Source organism: Equus caballus, chromosome 21, assembly GCF_041296265.1.
Source record: "Equus caballus isolate H_3958 breed thoroughbred chromosome 21, TB-T2T, whole genome shotgun sequence".
In the NCBI taxonomy this organism is placed as follows: Eukaryota; Metazoa; Chordata; class Mammalia; order Perissodactyla; family Equidae; genus Equus; species Equus caballus.
In genome coordinates, this window is record NC_091704.1 from 49,344,770 (window position 1) to 49,351,930 (window position 7,161).

The 7,161-nt window shown below is 39.3% G+C and overlaps 1 pseudogene; it reads right to left on the bottom strand.

The window, feature by feature from the left end:
- Positions 1-1,164: 1,164 nt before the first annotated feature.
- Positions 1,165-2,843, bottom strand: LOC111769650 (ectonucleoside triphosphate diphosphohydrolase 6 pseudogene; annotated as a pseudogene).
- Positions 2,844-7,161: the final 4,318 nt, after the last annotated feature.

Genomic DNA, 7,161 nt, shown 5'->3' on the forward strand with positions numbered 1-7,161 from the left:
ATGGAACCTCTCCACTCAATTCTCCCCCGAGAAGGTGGAGGCCTGCGCCTCAGTGAAGAAACCAGGCAGGTAGCGGGAAGCGCAAAAGAGACTCGCGTGTCACAGGGCTGCTGTGACACAGCAGCAACAGCAGATTCCCAGTCTGTAATTCTTGTAAGGGAGTGTTTAAGAATAGTTCTTACAGGAATGTTTTTAAAAAGCAACTTGCATGATGTTTACAGCACGGTGATTTTTCAAAATCTAGCAACAGAAGGGCAATGTGGAGATTGACTTCCCAGCAAGGCATGGTGGGAGCTTTGCTTCGCTGGCCTGAACATGGTGCCCTCTGCCCCCGTCTTGTTCACTGCCCACTTAAAGCCAACAGGTAGACAAAGGCATAAAAGCCTGAACCTGGGTTTTACTGTCTCCTCTAGAACCTCTCCCAACCCTCTGGTCTCAAAGTCACATGAGACAAGGCTGCCACTCCTCAGTGAGGCTGCAGTGCTGCACGTGAAGCTAAAGCTCAAGCCAAGTGCCATCACTCAGAGAACTCTATATGTCCCTGGGGCAAGTCTGCACAGAAGCGCCCTCCATTAAGTATAGAAGGGAGTGGGAGGCAGACCATCCTTCGAACACCTCAACAGTAAAATCAAAGATAAAATCACATTGATCAACATCTAGCCAGCTGACGGACCAGGATAGAAAAAGAGTTCCACAAAGGTGCACTGTTCTTTTCTCTTTGTTTATTTTGAAGAGTTAAAGTGAGGGAAAATGGTCCAAAACATTTGCCCATGCTTCAAAATCCATCCTAAAGATTACAATAAGCAGATAAACGCAAGCTGTGCTATAAACCTCCAAGGATGGGCATACCAATGAACATTTCCTCAGTCCTCTCTTATGTGCAATATCCATTCTATTTTTTTGCTTTTTCAACTTTATTGAGGTAGAATTGGCAAAAAAAATCTTAACATATTTAAAGTGTACAATGTGATGATTTGATATGTATATGTATATATGTGTTGTGAAAGGATTCTCACAATTGAGTTAGTTAACACATCCATTACCTAGCATATTTACCTTTTTGGGGGGCCAGTGCTGAGAACACAAGTTTTACTCTCAGGAAATTTCAATTACACAATATATAGTATTATCAAAACTATAGTGATCATGTTACATATTAGATCCTCAGAACAGTTTCAGCTTAAACTGTTTGCTGTTCCCATGGAGACTGTGGCCGCATTGGAGAGGATGTCCCAGGGCAAATCTGAGTGCTGACTGGGAGAGAGGAGGGAACGGGGCAGCTTGGCAGTAGGAAGCTGAGAAGCTGGGCTGCCAAGAGACTTGACTCTTCTGTTGGTTCAGTGAGTCGATGTAATGACAAATGGATCCCAGGGCACAGCTTGTCTCAACATTGTCGATTTTCTGAGTCAACTTCAGCACTTTGTCCCCCAGAAACCTGGATTCTTGCAGCAGCAAGCTGACATAGGTGAGGTCCATGGATACACACAAAGGGTTGTTCTGAGTGTGGCTTTCCTTGTCTAATATACATACTTGGCTGCAATCTCAAAGTCTCCAACCGTAAGATTGCCTGCTTTCTCTGCATCCAGAGGGCAAAATTTGCTGCAAACTCATGATACGAAGAAAACACATAACAATTTAAGTTCTTTTCTTCTTGCACTTTGAGTACTTTGCTTCATAGGATTTCTTCCACTCTGCTAGCACACAGCTCACAGAAGCTAACTGCCTTCGGTCCTGATATTCAGTATATTATTCCAAAACATTCCCACTTTCCTTTGAAACTAGTACACAAACAAGGGCTGACCAACTCCTTTCCATCCTTAGTAGCTTCTCTCTCCAATTCAAAGGGCACTTTATCACTCCATTTAGCTGTTGTTTCCAAGGCCTTTTCATGGGTTGTAGAGATAGGATAGGCACTGGTCCTTCACACGGACGTGCACGGCCTCCTGTGTCCCATCCGTGGAGGCAGGTGTCATTCCCCTGGAGCTGGGAGGTGAAGGCTGCTTCCAGTTCTTCTCCCAGCTTCCTTAAGAATGCTTAATTTTGTTGTTTTTGTGTAACTTTTGTCATTTATTTCCAAGAATCTGCTTGAAGGAAAAAATAAGGGGAGCATTCATCAACCTGAAGCCAGGGTCTTCTTCATTTCTGTTCTTAAATATCAATTTTTAAAGTTTCCTTCTTCTTTTTTAAATGGAGGTATAATTGACATATAGCATTATACTAGTTTCAGGTGTGCAACATAATGATTCAATATTTGTATATATTGTGAAATGATCACCACAATAAGTCTAGTTAACATTCATCACCTCACAGTTACACATTTTCTTTCTTGTAACGAGAACTTTTAAGATATACTCTCTTAACAACTTTCAAATATACTATATGGTATTATTAACTATAGTCACCATGCTGTACATTACATTTCCATGATTTGCTTATTTTATAACTGGAAATTTGTACCTTTTGACCCCCTCCACTCATTTCACCCACCCCAACCCTCTACCACCAATCTGTTCTCTGTATCTCTGAGCTCATTTCTTTCTTTCTTTTTTTTTTTGAGATTCTACTTATAAGTGAGATCATATGGTATTTGTCTTTCTCTGTCTGACTTATTTCACTTAGCACAATGCCCTCAAGGTCCGTCCATATTGTTGCAATGGCAAGATTTCCTTCTTTTTTATCGCTGAATAATATTTCCTTATATATATATATATATATACACACCACAATTTCTTTATTCATTCATTTATTGAGAGATACGTAGGTTGTTCCCATACCTTGGTTATTGCAAATAATGCTGCAATGAAAAAGAGGGTGCTTATATCTTTTCGAGTTAGTGTTTTCATTCTCTTTGGGTAAATACCCAGCAGCGGAATTGTTAGATCATATGGTAGTTTTATTTTTAATTTTTTTGAGAATCCTCCACATTGTTTTCTGTAGTGGCTGCTCCAGTTTACATTCTCACCAACAGAGCACAAGGATTCCCTTGTCTCTACATCCTTGCCAACACTTGTTATTTCTTGTCTTTTGACAATAGGTGCCAGGTGATATCTCCTTGTGGTTTTGATTTGCATTTCCTTGATGATTAGTGATGTTGAGTACCTTTTCGTGTACCTGTTGCCCATCTGAATGTCTTCTTTGGAAAAATGTCTATCCAAATACTCTGCCCATTTTTTAATTGTATTATTTATTTTCTTTCTATTGAGTTGTATGAGTTCTTTATGTATTTTGGATATTAACCCTTTGTTAAATATATGATTTGCAAATATTTTCTCCCATTGGTAAGTTGCTTTTCATTTTGTTGATGGTTTCCTTCACTGTGCAGAAACTTTTTACTTTGGTGTAGCCCACTTTTGTTTTTGTTTTTCTTGCCTTCGCTTTTGGTGTCAAATCCAAAAAATTGTCACCAAGACTGATGTCAAGGAGCTCACCACCTATATTTTCTTCTAGTAGTTTTACGGTTTCAGGTCTTATAAAGAACAATTTTAAATGAGGCAAATTAAATTTATTTTAAATTAAAGATAGATTGCTACAACAACACTTAGCCCTTGTACACTTGGAAATAGTAGAATCTAAAATACAAATTTGAGGGGGCCTGCCCAGTGGCACAGGAGTTAAGTGCACACATTCTGCTTTGGTGGCCCGGGGTTCACTGGTTCGGATCCCGAGTATGGACATGGCACCACTTGGCAAGCCATGCTGTGGTAGGTGTCCCACATACAAAGTAGAGGAAGATGGGAATGGATGTTAGCTCAGGGGCAGCCTTCTTCAGCGAAAAAAAAGAGGAGGATTGGCAGCAGATGTTAGTTCTTGGCTAATCTTCCTCAAAAAACAAAACAAAACAAATAAATAAAATACAAATTTTTGTCTAAAATATTAACACAATTCCAATATTTGAACACCACACATAAACTCATATTAGACAATATACCATATTTGAATGACCTTAAACATCTCACAATATTTTGTTGACATATTTTTAACTTTTAAAGTAAAATTATATGTTTAAATATATTGTTCTTCTTCTGCAAAGACTTCTTAGTCTCACTGCCTGGTGTTAGCCCACACGTTTTAGGTTAAGAGTGTGGTCCTCCACAAGACTGCCCTTACTTCAGACACTAATGGCAAGTTTGGCAGTCTCCTGGCCACACTCACTCTTGACCAGCTGGCTATAAATTCAAGGGTTCTTACCATCCCTTCAGACGTGATAATTTGCTAGAACAATCCACAAAATCAGAAAGACCTACAGTTTTATTATAGCAAAATGATACAAATCAAAACCAGTCAAAGGGAGAGACACATAAAGCAAAGTCTAGGAAGATTCTGTACCCAAAACTTCTGTTGTCCTCTCCCTGAAGTCAGTCAACGTCAACCTCCCAGCACAATGCTGTGTGACAACATGCAGAGCGACCAACCAGGGAAGCTCACCCAAGCTTCAGTGTCTAGAGTTTTTGTTGGGATTTCCTTACATAGGGATGGTTGATTAGATCATTAGTCATTCTGTTGAACTCAATTTCCAGCCCCCTTCACTTCTCTAGACGTCTGGTTGATATCATGTTGCTCAAACCCTAATCCTCAAATGAGTGGTCTGCTGGCATGGGCAGCCTCCACCCTGAGTCATCTTCTTAGCACAAACTATATAGGGGACCACCTGAGCCACTATGAATTTGCTGTTGGACTCTCTATAAATGACAATGACACTCTTATCACCAGGCAAGTTCCAAGTGTTTAGAGATTACTTCTCAAGAACTAGAGACAAAGCCAACTAAATTTTTTATTATACAACTACTTAACCTTAACCAAAAATTAATTAAAGAACGCTTCTGTAGTGCAGGCGACATTCTACTATAAAAACTGAAAAAAAATCAGTGTTTGCACTCAGACATTAAGCCATCCAAATACTACAGAGAAATTAGCCCCAACAGTGTCTGCTGGGAAAGCCAGAAATGTCCTCTGGAAATATTTTCAATTATATTGTAGCATATGGAAAACAGGATATTTTCCCTCAGAGATCCATAGGTATCAGAAACAATAATGTTTTGAAATATATTCCTAATCATTAGTTATGACTGTGTTATTTAGGAGTAGAAGGGATGTACTTAGGAATGACCCCATGGGCTAGCAAATTCTACAGAATGATTTCTACATGTGTCTACAGAACAAATTAGGCGCAAAATCACACCTTCGATACTTGAGCTGCTTACTATAATATATGCTACTGCATTATCTGTGACCAAGATGCAGAGGAATTATGTCCAGATATTGTGAAATCCAATATAACAAAGTGCTTTAGAAGGCCTTTTCTGAAGGCAGTCTGCCTGGGTTCAAATACTCATTCACTTATCAGCTGTGTGTCTCGGGAACGTCAATTAACTTATGGTGTTGATATTAATAATACTACCTCTGAAAATAGTGAAATTTAACTAGCGAGAATTCAAGTGAAGTGATTAAATACTATCCAACCCATGGCAAATATTTAATAAGTTGGAGCTAGTGGTAATAGTGGCAATAGTGGTAACACTGGGATCAGTAGAACTTTTAGCATACTTTGTTCGTCTAAAATATACGATTCTTCCATCTCAAATGTAGGATTATTTTTACTCAAAATTAAATATCCAAAAATATGCCTTTTAAAAAAAGAGGAAACACTAGTTTTGATTAGAATACATACTTAAAAAAATATGTTTAGGAAGAATAAAGCTGCAGCTTATGTCATTGGTGTACAATTTTCAATATTTCAGCAATTGTCCCATAGAGAAAGGATACGGAGCAGCACATGCTTGATAGAGAAGTTGAGAAAGAGATTCCCTGTTTCCCCCTCTTGCATTGCTTGAAGGCCTCTATGACTGCTCATCTAATGTAGTTAAGAGAACACTTCCAACCCGTGACTAAGGGCATCCACTTGTTTGATCCTGGCTGCCGTTGAATTTATAAGGGCTTTGTTTTGACAAATCCAGGTTGGTCCCACTTTGCAACTCCCTCTCCATAACATAGTGCCCAGAGTAGGGTTCCTTTCATCCTCCAGTCATCTAGAGCCCATTTTCTTGACCACATAATCAGTCCCTTAGCTACTGTCTAAGAAGCTATATAAATCCATACCATTGTTGTTATTATGTATTTCTTCTGATGAAATGAGAAATATCATTCTTAATTCTGTTCATTTAGGGGATCTATCTTTTCCTTCTTCAGCAAAATGAAGGTGTCACAGGTCACAATGTACCTGCTTCCAGAACGAATGCTGCTTCTCTACTCTGAGCCATGATGCTTCTTGGGAGTCCTCTAATAACTGAGTATAGGAAAGAGCTTTTTAATCCTTTTAATTACAGAGTAGGTAATTTCTAAGAGAGAATTATTGTAGGGCCCAAAGCCATATCAGCTCCCTGTTCATGTATGAGATCACTACCACTAGGGGTCACCTCTGATGCATATTTTTAAATATACCATTTCCACACGATGAGGGGAGTCCTCTGTGACTTTTCCTCTCCTGGAATACTATTGTGACATGAACCCTGATATGATGAGTATTTCAGACTCTACTAAAACCCAGAAAGGGGTCATATTTTGCCTTTCAAAGGGAATACTCTTGGAGGCAGCCTCAGATAATTTTCTATTTAAAATCCCAGCAGTCACCACTCGATGGTACTTATAGGCCTCACATACGGTCTTGTATTATTTATCTATTGCTCTGTAACAAATTATCACAAACATAGCTGCTTAAAACAACACACATTTATTATCTTCACAGGTTCTGTGAGTTAAGAATCTTGCTATGCTTTTGCTCTGTTCTCTGCTTCAGGGCATATCACAAGACTGTAATTACGATGTTGGCCAAGGCAGGAATCTAAATTAAAGTCTCGACTGGGGAAGAATCTGCTTCCATGGTCAAGTGTTAGCAAGATTCAATTCCTTGTGGATGGTTGGAATGATAACCTCAGGCCCCTGCTAGCTGTTGGCCACAAGCTTCACTCGTTAACTTACTACATGGGCCTCACCAACATGGCCACTCACTTTGTCAAAGCAAACAAGGGAGAGAGAAGAGGCAGAAGAGATGATCTTATATATCCTGATTACAAAAATGCCATCCCATCACTTTTGACAAACTCTATTGATAAGAAGCAAGTCACTAGGCTAGTCTACACTCAAAAGAGAGAGATTACAAAACAA